The sequence below is a fragment of the Trematomus bernacchii genome, unplaced genomic scaffold (genome assembly GCF_902827165.1).
Source record: "Trematomus bernacchii unplaced genomic scaffold, fTreBer1.1, whole genome shotgun sequence".
Taxonomy (NCBI): domain Eukaryota; kingdom Metazoa; phylum Chordata; class Actinopteri; order Perciformes; family Nototheniidae; genus Trematomus; species Trematomus bernacchii.
Window position 1 is genome coordinate 705,360 of NW_022987593.1, and position 20,832 is coordinate 726,191.

Below are 20,832 nucleotides of genomic sequence, written 5' to 3' on the forward strand. Positions count from 1 at the left end.
CAGCCGACTCATCAGGTGGGATCTTCAGGTGGACAAACACTCCCAGTTTTGTTTGTTGCAGGTCTGCCGTCCTGATAAAGGCCTACAGTAGGCTATATGTGGTGTGGGATGGAAAATCATAAGGGGTAGTAGTTTAATTTATTCTCAACATTACAACCTAATTCTCTGATAGATATTGGAATATTAAAGTTGAAGAAATTCTTTTAATTAATTAATGAGTCTTCTAATATATATACTTTGTATTTTGTTTTGAATAATTCGACAGCAATTACGCAATTTTTTCTCAGATTCTTGACAGACTAGCTATATTATGTCGTTTTTTTCCTCATATTTTTGATATATATTTGGTGATCCCAAGAAGGCGGCGCATGCAGACGCAATGGCTAATCACTGTCCCGATAATCTATTTTTTATTTTTTTTGGGATAGTGATAAACAGAATTTCGATTTCCCTGTCTGTCCCCATCTCTGCGCCTCAAAGAGAAAAGGAAAAAAAAACAGCATTTACATTGAGGCCACAAGTCTGAATGTCATCTTCTAAGAACATCTTAAGATGGATCAGTACAGACTAGTCACTCAACTCCAAATATTATTCAATTTTTTCCAAAATTTCTCTGACACTAAGCCAAATGGTATGGCATATGGAAGCCCATTTCTGACACGAGGAAAAAAAAATGGTACGTAATTATGACTCTTTAAAATGTATGACATAACATCTTAAAAAAAAGGACCACTCATTGGTTTGACTTTTTTTACTATGTCATTATTATGAATTACCACCATTTTTTGACTTAGTATCTCACCTTGCCAACGTCTTATTTTGAATTCCTTATTACTTAATATAATTTACTGAGTAATAAGGTCGTATTTATAATGGACATTTGTGGAATGATCTTTTGATGCGTCGTCGGAGGGCTTGAATAATTGCAGCAGCAAATCACTAGCTCAACGTTAGCTAGGGATAGCAGTTGGTATTCAGCAACAGACACCACGATAAAACATTCTGACAGATATAATAACCAATATCTTCTATCCGGCTCAAGCGCCATTTTGTCTATTGTATTGTACACCTCTTTTAATCCTATGACAGTTGTTCAGTGGGCATGAAGCCAAAATGGCTGACTTCAGAACAAAATATACTTTCTACTATTTTTATATCCCATGTCATTATTTTGGGATTGTTCTTATATACATATATTTTTTCAGTGACAGAAATGTGCTTACATACCGTTTAACTCAAGCTAATAAATGAAAGCACTAAATAATTTGGTCATAGTTCAGTTCAGGAACAACACGATGTAGCACCAAATCATAACTCTTTTATTAAAATCTATCTTCACATTTGATGTTATAAACATCCCAGTACACGCATTGTAACAGTGAACAGTTCCTTCAAAACAATTAAGCTTCATATCAAAAACAGGATTTGTCAAATTCAGTGCCTTTAACTGGTCACTGTTCTGTTTCATAACAAATGAACCTTGCAACTTGAAAAAAAAGAGTGAACAAAAGACACAAGATAAGAACATTGATATCGAAAGCAGGAAAGAAGAAACAGAACGTGTAAGAACACAACAGACATTTAAGAACAAGGCGGGACAAGAACTGTTATCATTATGCGACATTCAGAGGAACTACTGTGCCATCCTTTAAAACTGTTGTTTTATTGAATAAATAAGCAAATTGTAAATAATTCTACAATGATGCTTTTGAAGAATGTTGACCACGCCCTAACTAACTGTTGCATATGGGGAGAAAACGTTGGGGTGGGCGTCTAGGCCAGGTCCTCTTCGCCTTCATCCTCAAACTCGCCCTCCTCCTCAGCGGTGGCGTCCTGGTACTGCTGGTACTCAGACACCAGGTTCGTTCATGTTGCTCTCAGCCTCTGTGAACTCCATCTCATCCATGCCCTCGCCGGTGTACCTGAAACAAGGAAATATTACTCACTACATATAACTTTCAATCTTTCCTGACATTTATTTGTCCAAACGATTCATCTTGAAATACGTAAACCCTCTATCACTCACCAGTGGAGGAAGGCCTTGCGGCGGAACATGGCGGTGAACTGCTCTGAGATGCGCTTGAACAGCTCCTGAATGGCCGTGCTGTTGCCGATGAAGGTGGCGGCCATCTTGAGGCCACGGGGAGGGACTGTCGCAGACGGCAGTCTTCACGTTGTTTGGGATCCATTCTACGAAGTAGCTGCTGTTTTTGTTCTGCACATCCAACATCTGCTCGTCTACTTCCTTCATGGACATGCGGCCTCTGAAGATGGCGGCGACCGTGAGGGTAGCGGCCGTGGCGTGGGTCACAGGCTGCCATCATGTTCTTGGAGTCGAACATCTGCTGGGTGAGCTCAGGAACCGTCAGAGCCCTGGGGAGGACACACCATCCGATAAAGATTTATTTCAAAATGCATTTGTTAATGTGTTGTTTTAAGTGAAAAATATATATAATCGTCTTAATCACATTTACATGTATTTGGGGGGGGGGGGTAAAAAAAAAAACGTGTGGTGCTGGTAATTCATGACAAACTGGTAAGAGCGCAATACATTTAGCTTGTTCAATTTTTCCCTTTGTTTGCCTTTTCAAGGCGAGGCAATTATTGTTAGAAATCAACAATGGAAGTACGGAAGGATATTGAGGCCAAACCTGCTTACATTCATTTTATGTTCTCTAGAAAAATTACAATTCTTAATGCTTTTGTATATATATATCTACCTGTACTGCTGGCTACCACGGCTGGTCAATGGGGCGAAGCCGGGCATGAAGAAGTGCAGCCTGGGGAAGGGCACCATGTTGACAGCCAGTTTCCTCAAATCAGCATTGAGCTGGCCGGGGAAGCGCAGACAGGTGGTGACACAGCTCATGGTGGCTGAGACGAGGTGGTTGAGGTCTCCGTAGGTGGGTGGTGGTGAGCTTCAGTGTGCGGAAGCAGATGTCATACAGCGCCTCATTATCAATTGCAGAAGGTCTCATCTGTGTTCTCCACCAGCTGGTGGACGGAGAGGGTGGCGTTGTATGGCTCCACAACTGTGTCTGAAACCTGAGGTCGGGGGGAGGGAGAAGGATTTACATTAAGGCAAGAAATAAGACAAGAAACATAGTTAATGTTGTAGTATTTTGGTGTATTATAAGCACCTTGGGGGAAGGCACCACGCTGAAAGTGTTCATGATTGCGGTCTGGATACTCCTCTCGGATTTTGCTGATGAGCAGCGTGCCCATGCCCGAGCCGGTTCCTCCACCCAGGGAGTGTGTGAGCTGGAAGCCCTGCAGGCAGTCGCAGCCCTCCGCCTCCTTCCTCACCACATCCAGGACCGAGTCCACCAGCTCGGCTCCCTCAGTGTAGTGACCCTTAGCCCAGTTATTACCAGCTCCGCTCTGGCCTGTGTCACATGCAAACACACAACTCTATCAAAGCTGTGACATCAGCACATCCTGGGTCTACATTAAATAGGACTTCATTGGTCAAATGTTAGAGTGAAGAGTAGGGATGGGTATCGCGAACCGGTACTAAGTCAGTACCGGTACCTGATTGGACGGTATTGGTATACCGTTAAGCCACTGGACAAATGGTGCTGCTATCGGTATATGAATTACGCTACTTCCTTAGTTTAAACAATTCTGGTTGGTTCGGAACCCTCATCCCGTGTGACGGATCCGGTTTGATTATCACTCTGATTGGCCACTGTGAATGCCACTCGTCATCTCTCCTAACAGCGCTCTTATTATTGTGAGACTCCCGGGGTCAGACGCAACATCTTGCAAGAAACAGCGTCTCAAGGCTTCTTAACATTTAACAACCTATTAATGATGCACTTAACGGTAAGAAACTCAGCTCACAGACGATATTAACCATTTTACCTACACGGAACAGAATTCCAACACCAAGAGTCTAAATCAACACTTAGCAAAACGGGTGCTAACGGCTGCTTTAGCACATAACTGGCAAAAGCTTCCGGTTTAGGAGGTGCGCACGCAGCGTCTCGTTTTAACTGAATAATGGTCATGTATACATGGATTTATGAACTGCCCCTAATTACCACCCCCCTTCCAGAGACACACTGTTCAAACACTCATACCTGCTTGGTATGACATTGAAAAAAGTTACATTAAATAAATAAAAATGTCAATAAAATGACTGTTGTTTAATCTTCACATCTTGTAATCATGTCTATAATTTTGAGCACCAAATTATTGAAAAGTATCGAAAAATACCGGTATCGATAACTAGTATTGGTATCGATAAAATCCTAACGATACCAATCCCTAGTGAAGAGTGACTGTAGATCAGGGCTGCACAATATGCGGAAAACATACGATGGCATGGCTTTATGTAAAACTAATAAATGTAAGTTAAAAAATTAAGCAGCAATAAAAAAATAATGATAGTTGCAGTAATGCAGTTTTATGTTCAAAGTCTGTGAACTCATTCAAAAATACTTAAATGCAATAATTCAGCCTTTCACAATGTGTATATCGCACAAGACGACAAATTATTTTTTGGAATATATTGTTCAGCCCTAATCCAGTTGCTTAATCACAGTATGGCAACTTCAATAACCCAAGTTAAAACACAAGACATTTTCATATTCTCACCAAAGACAAAGTTGTCTGGTCTAAAGATCTGGCCGAAGGGACCGGACCTCACCGAGTCCATCGTGCCGGGCTCCAAGTCCACCAGCACGGCCCGGGGGACATACTTCCCACCTGGTGATTCAAACACAAGACGACATTATTTATATTAAGCATTTTTTTTTCTTAATAGCTGCATTATAATTATTCAAGCAAAACCATGTTAATCTTTTTTCATCAAAGACTTTGCTTTCTTAAAGTATGACCAAACACAGTAAAAAGCATATTGTACGCTCAATTATATTTTATAATAGTTTGTCTGGCATTAATACAGTCCAGTCTTCTTACAGCACAAGGTTAGCCAGGGGTTAAATTGGGATTGTCTATGGGGGGCTCTGTGTCGAGGTGCGGGCGTGGTCGCACATCACATAATCTGCTACTGTATCAAATGCGCACATTGATGCCACCAAATGAGACAAAAAAGTATTACAAATATGACCGTCTTTCTAATAGTGACATTAAACTTGAATTAATATACATCTTCAATTATTAATATATACACAAAAATGTGTACGTGCTTTGTATTGGTCGGCGTAGCTTAAAAATATTTGTTCGAAAATCTCAGCATTTACAGTATGCTGTAAATCTCACGATACACAATTTGATCATAACCACATTCGGTGTTATGACTGATCATAACTCAGCTTTAAGCACAGGCATACATATAGCCAGGGGTGCACATAACTGGTACGCAGGTACGCATGCGCGGCACAAATCTGAATTGCGTAACGTCACTTGTGTCACTACGCGCCTTTGCGTACCTCAAAACATCAAAACAAAACACATATTTCGTCTACACGTGTTTCTTGTCAACACTCAATGGAGTAAACTACTAGGCATGTCAAAAAACCCAAAGACATTAAGCAGCTACGTTGCCGTTTCGCTCCCTGCAAAAAATCTTTCTATGACTGATTGAACTGGAGCTGGGTGAGCCCGCGCAGGACATAACCGACGGACCTGTGAAGCTTTCCAGGAGGCACAGGCTTAGATCACTGGACGACAGAGTTGGTCGCCGTGTGCACAGACAGGGTTAACGTCGGTTATAAACAACAGAATTGTGCCAAAAGTCCGCCAACTGGCTGCGGTGGGAGACTCCCCTGTGCACATTCTGTGCCCCGCGCACACACTGGAGAACTGCGCAAAATCATCTGATCACAACGTTCACGCTCTGTGGTCAAGCTGCTGCAGTTTTATTTACACCAAAGTGGAGTGAAACACACAGCTGCAAACTTACTCAGGGTGTTATGGAAGAGTTTTGAAATCAGACAGAGGTGGAAGAAGAGTACTCAGATCTTGTGTAGGAATACTCAGTTACAGTAAAAGTCCTGCATTCAAAATGTTACTCAAGTAAAATTAGAAAAGTATTATCAAAATATAGTGAAAGTAGCGACAGTAAAAGTATTCATTGTGCAGATGGTCCATTTCAGAATAATATGATATGTTTTATAATGATTGATCATGAAAGTGTTCTCAAAGCTGGTAAAGGAGCAGCTAGTTTGAATGACTTTGTATACTGCAGGGTAGCTTGTGGAATTTACTCCAGGTGGAACTAAAGTCTGATTTAACACTTGATTAGATTTCACATCATTCATCCACATCTGTAAAGTAACTAAAGGTATTAAATACATGTAGTGGAGTAAAAGTAGAAGTACAAAGTAGCATAAAATAGAAATACTCAATTCAACTACAAGTATCTCAAAATTGTACTTGAGTAAATAAGTGTGCTTTGTACTTCCCACATTTGAAATCAGATATGACTTCAAGTCATGTGATAATTTCTTAGTATTTGATCCTTCAACTTGGCCTAAGGAAATGCAAGGACTTCACAGTTTTGGCAACAAGTTTGGAGAAAGCAAATCGGAGGCTTAAAAAGAGACAGGGAGGTGCATCTTCATCATCTAGCATGCAAGAAGTGTAAATTGAGGACAGTGAAGGAGACACTGAGGAGGACCACGCTTCGTGTGGGGTGAGTACCAAACGCTGTCTCTTGGTACTCATCTGAGTAACTCACTAAAAAAGTTATGTGCACCCCTGCATATAGCATGGTGTAAGAAACGGGCTCCGTGTTACCAAGACGGGCGGGGTGGTTTGGCGCAGAGCCTTTGCACCACCCGCCCGCAGCGGAGTCTGGGCGGTGCTGCAGCACCAACGCAGAGACACACGTTCACCAAGGCCGATTTTAAAATAAAGTCAACACATATCGACCCTAAATATAGTATAGTTAAGAACGAGAAACGTTTTGACATATCTTTTTCTGATATCTTCTGACAACGGTACGGGGGTGATGACGTCAGAGCATCGCCCTATTTGGGGCTCAGCCTCCGCTCAATTTAACCCCTTGTTACACCTAATATATAATAAATAATACAAAATAACCGAAGTGACTGGATAATATATGTCGACAGAATATTATAATAAGTTAAAGCTGTATTGTGTTTTTGGAAAGTATTATTATCTTGACGTTTTGTTGACTTGTTGCCGTATCCTAGAAACGGCGGCGCTAGCAACATAGCTAGGAGCTAAAGCAAAGCTAACCTGAAGCCTCATTGTAATAGACGTTGATGCGATCCAGCTGCAGGTCGCTGTCCCCCTGGTATGAGCCGGTCGGGGTCGATGCCATGTTCTTCGCTTATGACTTCCCAAAACTAGAAGAGAATAAAACACAACAACGGTCAAATTACCTGCAAACTAGCATGACTTAGCTTAACGATTCGAACAGGTTGAACCCGTAGGTAGCTTTCATTAGCATTGCTGCTAAGTAGGCTAATCAACCCGCCCAAACGAACATTAACATCCACGCACTTAATGAATGAGTTAAGAATTCAAATGTAAATCTAAACTACTCTCTTACCTTAGCTCCAATTTGATTTCCACATTGGCCTGCCTGCAGATGCACGATTTTCCCTCATTTTGGTTGAATTCAAATGTTCCAACCGACCGATTCAAAGGTTTGAATCTGTACTGATGCAGCTACGCACTAACCAGAGAAGATGGGAGTGCTATCAACCGTTACCCCGATTAACAGGATTGGTCCAAATTCATGTCACTCAGCCTCAGCAGACATCTCATTGGTCAAAAAAATCTTAAGGGGGCGGTTTTGCATACAATTTGTCCCGCCACTTTCTGGAATAGAGTGTAGATGAGCACTGTAAAACCTCAAATCCTACGTTATAATCCTTGTCCGTTTGTAAAACCTAAATACTGCCCTGTACGCCACATCCCCTGAACTCCGTCGCAAAATATATTTAATTCTGTGTGGTTTCTGTTCAGTACTTGCTTCAGTTCTTAGAAATTGCAAAAAAAATTCAGCAATTGTTTTGTCATTGCTAGCTTGCTACAATATTCACATTTGCCACACGTTATTGTGTTGACTTCTCTTGTTTCTCCAACTAACATTATAACAACTCCTCTATTACACTGACTCATCCTGCCATTTCTTTTTCATTTGGGATTTCATGATGCTTGTGATCTTAGCCTTGCAATATAATATATAATATAATATATATATAATATAATATAATATACTCATACTAATTTGTCTCTTTGTCTCCAACTTTGCATATACCAGATCATTTCCCTCCACCCCAATGTGTGCAGGAATCCAGATGAAATAGGTGACCGCTCCTGCCCTTCAAATTTGTTGAAGTGTTTGTGCTATTTCCGGTACTATGTCTTGTCTTGTTTCTGAAGGCCTATGTTTAATGCTTTCCAATGCACTGCTGGAGTCAGAGCCTATCAATACCTTCCTTGTCTGGACTTCTTCCACTCAATTCAAAGCCAGAAGAATAGCCAAAATATAAGAATCCTTTATTTGCACATTTGTAATTTACTTTATTACAACAACAGACAAATAGTGCAGGTAATGTATGTATGTACTTTACCCACACCATCACCATCACTAACAAGGTTTTGTATTATGTTTTCCAATTCTGTAGAATATAATTGGAGGGATGAAACCCTCTTTTATGGTCACACAAGCACACAGTGAAATTTGGCCTCTGCATTTAACCCATCCTAGTAGGAGCAGTGGGCAGCTATTGTACAGCGCCAGGGGAGCAATGGGGAGTGAGGATGTACAGTGCCTTCCCAGATAGCAAAAAGTCATTGAATCAACATTGAGATATTGTCACGCTGAAGATTGTGATCAACATTGATGTCAGACATTGAAAATAACATGGAAAGTGCTCGCTATGATCAGCATTGAAAGAACATTGAATTTTCAATCAATCTCAACAATGAATCAACCTTGATTCAATTACGATATGATCAACATTGAAAGAATGTAGAATTGCAACAACATTGATTCAACTATATTATGCGTTGCATTATACATTGAAACAATGTTATTATCAGATAGCAAAAAGTCTTTGAATCAACATTGAGATATTGTCACGCTGAAGATTTCAATCAACATTGATGTCAGACATTGAAAATGAACTAACAAAAAAAGAGCCATTATTTATTCAGTTGATTATTACGATTTAATTCAATTATATGAACATTTTGAACATTTTTTGTCCACTTTAGCACACAAAACATTCTCTCTTTTAAAGGTCTTATCATATGCTTTTCTGGTTATTACCCATCCCCTTGTGTGTTATGTAGGTTTTTCTGCATGTAAACGGTCTGCAGAGTCACAAACCCTCAAAGTACACCCTGTAGCGAGTAAAACTCTAACACAGAAAAGACCTGTCTATGCTGCCAGGCAATGCAGCGCTGTATGGAAGCTGTCAGCCGACTCGCCCAGCCCAGCTGTGTGTGTGTGTGCTCAGGCTGAGTTCCTCTGTGTCTCGCTGTCTCGCAGACCCCATGCCATCATCATGTTCTGTTTAAAGCAGCTTTGCTAGACGTTGATAACATGCATTCTTCACATGCTGAATATATGGATTTGAAAAAATGCACGTTTTGCAACATAACACAAGTTAAGGACATTTCTTGACATAATAAACATCTAGCAAAGCTGCTTTAAACAGAAAATGATGATGGCCTTTGAACACAGATTCTGAGGATGGTTTCTGCTTCTGCTTTTATCCATCAGGTCAAAATAGGATTCACACACCTGGCATCATTGTGATAAATCAGGCCTCAGCCTCTTCAGCACATCACAATCAAAGAATTTAAGAATAAACAAATATAACAATTACAATCCAGTGCCTCTTGTTAACTGGCAACTCACAATTCCACACATTTCAATTTCACAGGCAAATGGGACTTCATGCTTAAATGACTGCATGTGCAAGTACATACATTGAAGTTTTACCTGATCACTAACAATGAACTTGAACAGTAGAAATACTGGATATGCCCCTCTTTTGAAACTGGCAACTTACACATCCACACATTCTTTGATTCTCTATTTCAGAAGAGAACTTATATGCTTAAAATGAAATGAATGCTGTGAGGTTTTACATGAGCACTAACCACAATGCACTAGAACAGGCGAAACATAGGTTAAAGTCATGTCTGGCTTCCCCATTAACCTTCACCGCAAAAGCTTTGTTTTCCGAGGACCTTATGCGCTGCGAGCGTCGAGAGCCAAGCTCTTAAAAGATAGTCTGAATGGCTTCAAAGGTATACCTCATCTCCTTTGGAAAATCCATGTTCATTGCATAAAGTAGGCCAAAGAGGTATGCAAAGGCAGTAGAGTAGAGGTCTGGTAGGTCATGCAGTACAATGGTCCCTTCCAACACAACAGCCACGTCTCGCACATTTGGCGATATGGCGGCATCATCATCTTCAATGACGGTGAGGATGGCCACAGACACACCTCTGAGCAATCGTTCTTCATGGTCAGTGTCCTGAGGAAAAGTAAAATATGCATGAATGAGTGCTATGGAAAACTAAACAACAAAATACATATCCACTGATTCTAACTTTAGCACCAATCTACTGAGTCTTACCATTCAGCTTGTGGAAGTTATAATTGCAACTCAACAGCACGGCATCTCTGGGCTCAAAATTAAATCTTACACAAAGTGTATTGTGCATAAAATGATTAGCATAAGCTATGAGGTCATAACATGTTTAGCTACATTAAGCAATATTAATTGTATTGTGTAAGTTTATTTCCTACAGTTAGTATTACTTACCAAACACTCCAGAAGAAACTTGGTTGTGTCATATCGGACAAAAAATGGGCAGGCCTCTCAGTGCTGCTGTCTTTCGGTGAGACACAATGTCGGATGTCTAAGGAGTACCCAGTGGAAACACACAAACATATCAATTAGTTAGTGCCGTAGTGAATTTATACAAAATCTGACGTTCTGAGGAGGATAAAGAACAGGTCAGATCCCAGTAACATGCTTCAGTAAAAGACTGGCAAAATAAAACAAACAAAAACTGCAATCCTGCGGACAATTCTACAAATTAAAAATACTGTTACAGTTCTCAAATTCCACCAACTAAAAACACCAAGCAATGACTTTTAACAATCCATTTTTACTGAAGCCTTTCCATCAAAGCGTTTTTGCTCCTACAAATGTTAGAGCGATGGCGAGGGGCGTAGTGTTGTTCTGTATTTCAGAGGCCTTGAACACGTGTTTGAATACATATGGACATTTGCAGCGTTCCTCAAGAAGTCTCAAAAACAGTTTGAGATCGCTGGTGTCCGAGTCACTCACATAGGCCCAATTGAAAGCAGTAATCTGTCTTTGGGTCCAAGAGTGACTCCCAAAACGACAGAGACTGATTTGGGTTGTAGTTCAGCTATTCAGTCCACCAACATTCAGATGGGTGCAAAGCATAACATTCCAAAGGGATCTTCTGAGTCTCAAAAACATTTTGAGATCGCTGGTGTTCGAGTCACTCAAATAGGCCCAATTGAAAGCAGTAATCTGTCTTTGGGTCCAAGAGTGACTCCCAAAACGACAGAGACTGATTTGGGTTGTAGTTCAACTATTCAGTCCACACTTGGCTGCACCAACATTCAGATGGGTGCAAAGCGTAAGACTCGTAAGGGATCTTCTGCTTGCAAAAAATTTAAAAAGAGTGATGTTACCGCAGTTAATTCAGACGTTGCTTTTGTCAAAGAAGTAACAAGTGGACGACTGCAGTTTAATCCTCTTAGTCATCAACTTGCACAAGCTCTTTGTGAGCAGTTACATGTGCAGTCAGAAAAAGTAGATGTTGTGTCTACACAAATTGGTTTGATAGGGGCTCCATGTCTCAATGAAAAAATAGAGGGTGACGGAAACTGTTTCTTTAGAGCAGTGAGTCAAGCTGTGTGTGGTACACAAAGCCATCACACAATAATTAGGCATGCAGTGGTTCATCAAATGCAGAGCAATGCTGTGCCTTATGAGCGTATTTTGACCTCCTCCATGTCAGAATACCTCAGCACATCCAAAATGCGTGAGGTTGGCAGTTGGGCAACAGAATTAGAAATTCAAGCAGCAGCAGATGCGTTGGAGTTAATATATTCACATATTGTGATCCACGCTGGCTAAAATATAGTTGCGAGAACGGGCACACCACAGCCGGGACTCAGGACAGCCCAAATCAGGTTTGTTAAGGTTTTAATAATAGGTGTAGTTGCCAAATAATGATTTACCAAAAACAAAGGAATGTAAATAAATATAAAGTACATGTGATATTTAAATGTACACTGCATTTATGTCCAAATAACCCCAAAATAGACTCAATACAAATTATAATGTTGAAAAAAGTGGAAAAGAATAGAATAATATATTTGTGTGTGGAAAAAAGTAATACAAATATAGTTTTTATGACACACTATACTTTGACTTTTGACTCTATGACTTTTTAAATGACATATTATACTATAACAATGCTCATAAATACAACTATAGCGTATAGTAGTTAAATTCACTTTAAATGGTGAGCTGGTTGATCTAGTTAAACCAAATCTACGAAACATCTGAACTCAAGGTCAAGTGGCCATGGTATGCAAGTCATAAAACACTGTGAGGTGTCTCTGTAAAAAAGACTGATGATAATGTGTATTAGGAAACTATGCAGGAATCTAAAAAGCAGATCTTAAAGTTATATATATATATATATATATATATGTAGGTTTGTGAGCAGTGGTGGGGGTCAATGAGAGGTATCACTTGCATCGTGTAAAATGACAGAAGCTGTTGACACACATGTTCAAGTTTCCTCTCATCTCTCCTGTGTAGGAAAGCGAGGCGTCCTGAAGCGTCCCTGGTCAGAGGCGGAGCGGGCTGCGGTCGAGGAGCACCTCACCCAGAACATCACGGATCTCCGGGTCCCCCGCGAAGGCTGACTGCGAGCGCTGCCTGCAGCAGTGCCCCCTGCTGGTCAGCAACCACCGCGACTGGAGGGCCATCAAGTTCTACTGCCACAATCGCATTCAGCTGCTGAAGAAAAACCAGCGTCGGGAAATCGAGCCCCTGGCCCTCATTGTCTGCTGAGAGGAGAGAGGGTTCGGGGAGGCATCAGAGCAGATTCTCAAATGGTACCCTGCTCCCCAGGAAATGCACTAGTCTTGAGAGGACGGTCCTAAAAGTTTCACTTCTCGTAGCCCGGTTTGGTTCTGACACGGCTTTTTCATTTGACACATGATGGCGTTTTTTTATTTGAGCCACACAAGAACAGAAATCTGAATTCACTTTTTTTGCTGCTCTACTTTAAGGTCTTAAAAAGATGACACTAGAGTCTTCACAATGCTCCTCGTTTGAGGGACTTGTCAAAAGCGGAGCACTGTGACGGGTCCCGTTTGAGACTTGCGTTGGGGGACTTCAGAGACCATGACACTTGCTCGTGATTTGTTGTACATGGACAATTTCTTTATCTCCTTCCAAAACGCATACACTAAATGAAATGTAATCAAAGGAGGCAGTGGAGCCTCACAGTGTTGCTGAACGTCTTGAAGTAGCATTAGTGTTCCATGCGCTTGGAGACGTTAATAGGACAAATGGCCCGTGCTGGGCCAACATGTTTCTTAATAGTGACTATATAACTAGAGTAGGCAATACTACTGCTAAGACTAACCAGATCTTCTTATACAACTGACTGTAGTTCTGACAATGGCTTTTATTATATTTGGACCATCATTTACATGTAAGGTACTTGTGGAGGAATGAGTTGCTGTATTGCAGTTTTTATGAAGTTTAAATTTAAAGTGGAACGCAGAGTTTCATTAGAGAGACAATTAAACGGCCGCAGAATGTTGTGAAGTTACTTTTGGATACCTAAGATGTTTTGTTCAAATACAAAGTCCAGGAACATGAGGACTGTTTGGAAACCTGTTGCGTTCGACTCATTTTCCCCAGAGGAACAGTTGTTCCTTTTGTTTTTGTCTTTTTCTGCCTGTTGCACATTTGTTATTCAAAGCAGTAAAAAAGGTGCTATAGGCCAATAAGCTGGATATCACTTTATATGTAGAGAGGAGATTTCCCATGGTTTGTGTTAGAAGTTTATTAATAAGTGGGCATTTATCACAGACGTGATTGTTCTGTCTCCACGTTTATTGCATTGTCTGTGATGTCCTTTCCATCGGTTATAGCTCCACCTGTCCTGTCCCAGCAACACTACACGGTTTGCAGCTCCACAACATTTTGGTTTATCTTCGGTGTCGCTTAAAATCTGCTTCCCATTGGACTAAAACCTCCATGAAATAGATGACAGATACTTGAAGTTATTTAAACCTTTTGCAGACTTGTTTATGTTCTTTCTTGCTCTAGCCTTGCCAGTTACATTGTACATAACAAATATATTATCATTATGCTAACTGGTTGTTCGTGCTAGACGATGTAGCTTTTTCATTTCTGAGTCTATTGCTATATGTAAATAAGCCTGTTTGTAAATAATCCTCAGAGAAACAAAGAAAAAACACAATGTATGACATGCCTTAGTTATTAATGTGTTATGTTTTTTCTTTTTTTATAAGTCTTATAAAAATGTAAAGCTCTAAGTTTTGTGATGTGGTTCTTTTTTTCCATTGCATTTATTCACAGTTCAGTTTGAAATGCTTGTAGTGACTTGTATTGAACAAGTGTTATAATTAATTTGACTGAAAAGATGCTATTCATGACCAAAAACACATTATGTACAGTTTTTATATCCCACATGCAGTTCACTGTAAAGTCACTTGGTGGAGGTGTTGGTTCATAAACCATGAACAGTTTTAAGAAGAAAAAAACAAAGACGTAATGAGAATAAAAGTTCCTGGTAAAGTGGTGCATGTTCAGGTTGATAAATAATATGTTCCTGTGCTGGATGTGATTCATATAGATCACTGTGAATCATCCATAGATATTCTATCTGAGAAAGCAGCACAATGTTATTCAACTGTATGTTGCTACTTTGTAGAGGACTTTTATCAGACGTCCCAGCTCAGTGTCCTTCGGATGAGATTCAATTGAAATAGATCAAGTAATGTAGGATAAAATACGAGTTTGAATTATTCCCACGGTCAAACATACTTGTTACAGCAGCTTAAGAGTATAAAAACCAAAACCAAAGGGAATAACGTTACAAATTAAAAAGGGAAACGATAAAAAAATGAAGCCATGTGCCTATAAACTAATTCCACTCATAAGAAACAAGAGAACAATACAAACAACAGCTATAAACATATGTTCACATTTCTCCTACACAAGTGAGCCATGATGTTTAATTAAAATAAACACACACACACACACACACACACACACACACACACACACACACACACACACACACACACACACACACACACACACACACACACACACACACACACACACACACACACCCACACACACACACACCACACACACACACACACACACACACACACACACACATCCTCCAAAGGGAATGTAAGTAGAGCACACACAACTTTAAAGTCTTATCACAGGTTGTCAAACTCACTGGAAGATGAACTGACTGCTGGAAAACTGGAACCACTTTTCTTCAGTCCTGTGTTTTGTGGTCCTATTTGATCATCTCAACAGTCCCCTCCAACAGGGGTCACTGTTCAAAATGGACAAAGTTGAAGGGCTGGCGACAAATCTTATCGTAACATATTTGTTTCAAAGCCTATGACTCATACTATGTGGTTAACTTTCAAAGATGATTTCATTGCATGCGCTGAAAATCAATAAATTAAATGTTCCAGGATTGGAAGTGACTTTAAGTCACAGCAATTCAGAGAATATTGGCAATTTCCCTCTCAGTGGAAGTAGACTCTTCAGGCAACAGCAGTGCTTTAAGATAATTCCCCATGTCGACAGTCTCGAGGTTACAAAGGCGTTAATAACCCTTTCTAGGTCATTAAAAGATACATACGACTTGGTTTTGGCCAATAGTCTTATTTAAAAAAAGCAGGATTTGACTACGGTGCTGACCTGCTTGTCGAATTTAAAAGTGCTAGTGAAGGTCACTCCAAGGTTCATGACCGAGGGGAGGATGTTTTTTTTGAGAGAGCCCAGAATATCAACCGGAGAGGCTGGTGGTTTGGGGTCCAAAAAAGATGACCTCAGTCTTGCTCTCGTTGAGGTTGAGAACGTTTTTGCTCAGCCAGGATTTATCTCTGTTAAGCAGTCCATCAACTGCTGTAGTGAGTGTTTGACATTTGCTTTGAGAGGCAGATAGATCTGTACATCGTCGGCGTAGCAGTGGAAGGGAATATTATGTTTTGTGAGAATTGAACCTAGGGGCAGTATGTACAGTAGAAAAAGGATGGGGCCCAGAATCGAGCCTTGGGGAACCCCACAGGTAAGAGGGGCTTTGGCAGAGGAGAAGGCACCTAGCTGTACCGAGAAAGCTACGGTCTGTCAGGTAGGACCTGAACATGCAAGGGCAGAGCCTGTGATGCCAGCGGACTGTTCAAGCCGTGACAACAGGATGCTATGGTCCACAGTGTCAAAGGCAGCTGTCAGGTCTAACAGCACCAAGACAGCTGGGCTACCTGAGTCGGGCAGCTAGGAGCAGATCATTAAAAACTCTTAAAAGGGCTGTTTCAGTGCTGTGCATGGGTTTGAAGCCAGACTGAAACTTTTCATGGATTCCATGCATGGTTAAAAAAGACTGCAGCTGGGCGTAGACTACTCGCTCCAGGGCTTTTGATAAAAAAGGTAGCTGGGAGATGGGCCTAAAATTTGCGAGAATGGAGGGGTCGAGGTATTTCATTGTGAACCGTCTGGCACTGCCCTCCTTGAAGCACTCTGTTAGGGGGTTCACACTATCTAAATGTTTCCAAATGGCAGCTAATTTTATTAAAATAATCTTTACTTTCAAATGTGCAAGTCTGTCAGAAGTTATAAAAGACAAGTAGGTTTTTTCGAAAACATGTTTCCTAGGGAGGCAAAACATTAACTATTTGACCCATACCTTCTATTCTTTGGTTAAAAGATAATGGGAACTCCTTAAAACAGGCCCATTGCCTGTAGTCACTTTTCGATGGTACCTTTCTTTGTTCTTCCCTGTTTTATGAGAGCAAGTTTAAACATGTTATTGTGCAAACAATCAGATGTGTTTGTGTCTTGTGGATTTTGTTTGGCACCTTGATTATGGCAAGCCAATTTAGCTTTTATTCATTTCTGGAGGATATCAACAAATCTATTGAATTGAAAAAATTGAATTTTAACTTCGATTGCACATTTTGGTATCAGAAATTCAATTGTTACTAGTTATAATTACATTTTTAATTATAACTAGTAACAATTGAATTCTTGATATCAAAAAAAAGGATTTTGAACTAGTTCAAATTGTATTTCTGATATCAACAATTGAATTACTGATATCAGAAATGGGCATTTGAACTAGTTGAACTCCCATTGAAATGAATGAGAAAAACGATGCAAATCTCACAAGTTAAAATCGCATTTCTGTTATCAGAAATAAACATAATTACTAGTAAGAATTGAATTTTTGACATCAAGAATTCGCATTCTTACTAGTAAGAATTTATTTTTTGATATCCTCCAGAAATGAATAAAAGCTAAATTGGCTTGCCATAAACGTCTGGTGTTGTCTCCGGACATGTGAGGCAAGCTGGTTTGGAAAAGGGATTGATAGAACGTGATCAAACATACTATTTGAATATCATGTAGCTCGTTTTGAAACTGTGCAGTGCTTGTCTGTCAAGTAGCCTGTGCAAAGGTGTTGCATTTCATCCCACCAACTTCGCACACAACACTGCTGTGACGGGTAGGCTACAATAAACCCTCCAATTGTGGGTTTTCAATGAGACTCCTTTAGCTAGACCTAGGCAACATTTATTTTTAGTGCCCAGTTCTGTCACCTTTACCTTTCTTGTGGAGAGTAAGATGAAAAGATCAATATCACTCTCATGTCAGTGAATATGAAGCCACAGCAAGCAGCCGGTTAGCTTAGCTTAGCATTAAGACAAACATGGGAAAACAGCTAGCCTTGCCTTGCAGAAAAGTGATACAATCTACTTACTAACAACTCTTTAGCTCACTAACTAACACATTATATCCTGATTACGTACAAAAAAAAGAAGTAAATATGACATTTAATGTTGAACAAGGGTTGTGTGCTATGTACCATCGCGACAGAGCCAAGTTAGCTGTTTCCTACTGTTGCATAATTTATGCTAAACTAAGCTCACATGCTTCATTATTTACTGCACATAAAAAGGGTGGTATTTATCAAACTCCTGGCAAGAAAAATAATAGGTTTACTTCCTAAAATGTTTCCATCAAGGTTGTCTGGAGTTACTTTACTTTCAACTTGGCCTCTTGCTCTTAATTAAATGTGTTACTGGCTGTGGTTATTATCATATCATATCAATCTTGGTAGTTGATTAAAAGAGAAATGTTCATCCTTTTCCCTCCACATTTAATAACTGTTTATCGCAGGCTTGTCCCCCAGGATGATCAGACACATTGTTTTTGATTTCACCTCATACTGGGAAAACAACAATAATTGTCATTGTCATTGTGATGACTAAATCTACATTACAAATCATGGTTTTCTATTCAAAACCATTACAATGATGAATGAATAGCTGCAGTGCAATTTGACAATAAGCTCGTTATGTATGAATGCAGCATAAGTGCTCGAGTTGACTGCCTGAACTAGCTCGTAGGCTTCGCCCCATTTATAGCATCATTCAAGAAATAAGTCAACGGTTTTATTGAATTTGTCTAAATCTGAAGACTCTTGGACTTTGTGAATCACTGATTGACACTTTTCTAGATTATACAACTAATTTATCATGCAAAAAAAAAAAAATTAAAGGTTATAACCATTGACAAAAATAAACCTTTAGTTGCACCCCTAAAAGTAACCACAGTTCAATACACAGTAAATTTCTCTGAGTAAAATTGACTCAAATTGAAGAAAATTTTACTCTAAAAATATAACATTGGTCCCAACCTATATAGAGTAAAATGTACTCTTTGTTCAGAGTTGTATTTTTAGAGTTCATTTTACTCTATTATGTGCTTAGATTTGACTCTGCTTAATGGTTATTTACTCTATGTAGTGTATACTTAAAAACAACTCTACTGCCATTTTACTCATAATAGAAGGTCATTTTACTCCCAATAGAAGGTAATTTCACTCCAACTAGAAGGTAATTTTACTCCCAATAGAAGGTAATTTACTCAGAATAGAATAAATGAACCATAATGATCTTTACAATAAAAAAGGTCAATAAACCAAAGTGCTTAATGAACATGAGTGGGCGTGTGTGAAGCTGACCATTGAGCGGCCCGACTAAGCAAGGAGGCAGAGGCAGAGAGTTCAAATACAACCCGGTGTGGGCATTTATTCCTCTTTGTGGTACAGGATACACAGCCTCAATATGACTGTCTCACGTGAACACAGTCACCAGCACCAAGGATCTCACACACACACACTAACAGGAAAACAGAACCTAAATACACACAGGACTAATCAAACCAACAAGACACAGGTGAGGAGGGAGGAGAAACCAGGGGGCACCAGGTGAACGCAATCACCAGCAACAGACAAGACGGGAGGGGGAACACTTTTCAAACTAAAACAGGAAACAGAGACAGACAAACTAAAACATAGACAGATCGTGACAAATATATGCATAAATGACATAGATTCACATGCTTCCTGTGCAATGTTTTAGCGTGGAACAAATGAATATTACTTCGCCAATAATGAAGCTATATAATCCGTAACGGAGACCGAGATCTATGGCCCCAGAGATCACCTCCGTTACGCATGGTCATGGTTTAACTCCAGTAGAATTGACTCTGCATTTTTGATCGCACTCTAGAAGCTATGAGTAATAAATACACTCCAAAATGATTAAATATCACTATTTCAGAGCAAAATAGTAATTACTCTGGAAAAAATACTCACCAATATTTCCTGTGTACCATTGCTTTCTGCTTTCATGCCAACAGGGACTGCAGCACATTAGAGGACTGAGTCACGGCTCAGTGACTCACAGTCTGGAGGAGTGAGCCTTCTGAGTAAACAGGGTCTGAAGCGCAGGGAGGCTTTCAGCGCAGCTTTGTGTCTATTATGTTTATATAAAGTTAATGAATTTCCCCCATTTTCCCTATTTAGAAAAGGCAGACAGCATTTCATGAAATTAAATCAGATGTAAGACAGTTTTTGTTGTGTCAAAAATAGGCTGAATTTAGCAACACTGTGCAAACATATTCATAAGTTAATGAATTGTCGAGTCCATTGTAAATAAATGTATCTTCAATTATTATTAAATGCATTTGGAACTTATAAACAACAGTGCATTTGACATTTATGTTAAAGTAGCAATCGCCCAATGTAAAAAAGTACTGAATTAAAATATTTCTTACTAAAAATGAGAGAGTATTATAATCTACATCCATTTGAAATCTAAAAGCGTGTCAGACGGCTGAGAAGTTCCCTATGTTTTTGGATGGTCTTTCATGCTTTTATGCTGCTGATTCAGAGAAGAAGCTCTAAAAGCACCTAACAACAGACATAAGCACTTAGAGTGAAAAACTACAGAGATACATAAATACGTAACTTTATAACCTGCATTTCTGTTGTTTTTGTTTTACTGATCAGCCTCCTGGTCCAAGAGGTAAAGAAAAATAGCTTAAATTGAAGAAACAACAAAGCATTAAGCCTTCTCTTACCATTAGCATTAACCCGCTTTCTAGGAAGAGCCAAATACACATGGTCTCTCATCCCCCTGAAGACCCTCTTTGTCTGCGTCTTATTGTGAATTTTGCATTCACGACACAGACTTTATTCACCCTCTTGCTTGATTAACTAGCAGCCAATGATGTTGCC

At 39.8% G+C, this 20,832-nt stretch overlaps 1 pseudogene; it reads right to left on the bottom strand.

Annotated features, from left to right (window-relative positions):
* Positions 1-1,617: 1,617 nt before the first annotated feature.
* Positions 1,618-7,264, bottom strand: LOC117482138 (annotated as a pseudogene).
* Positions 7,265-20,832: the final 13,568 nt, after the last annotated feature.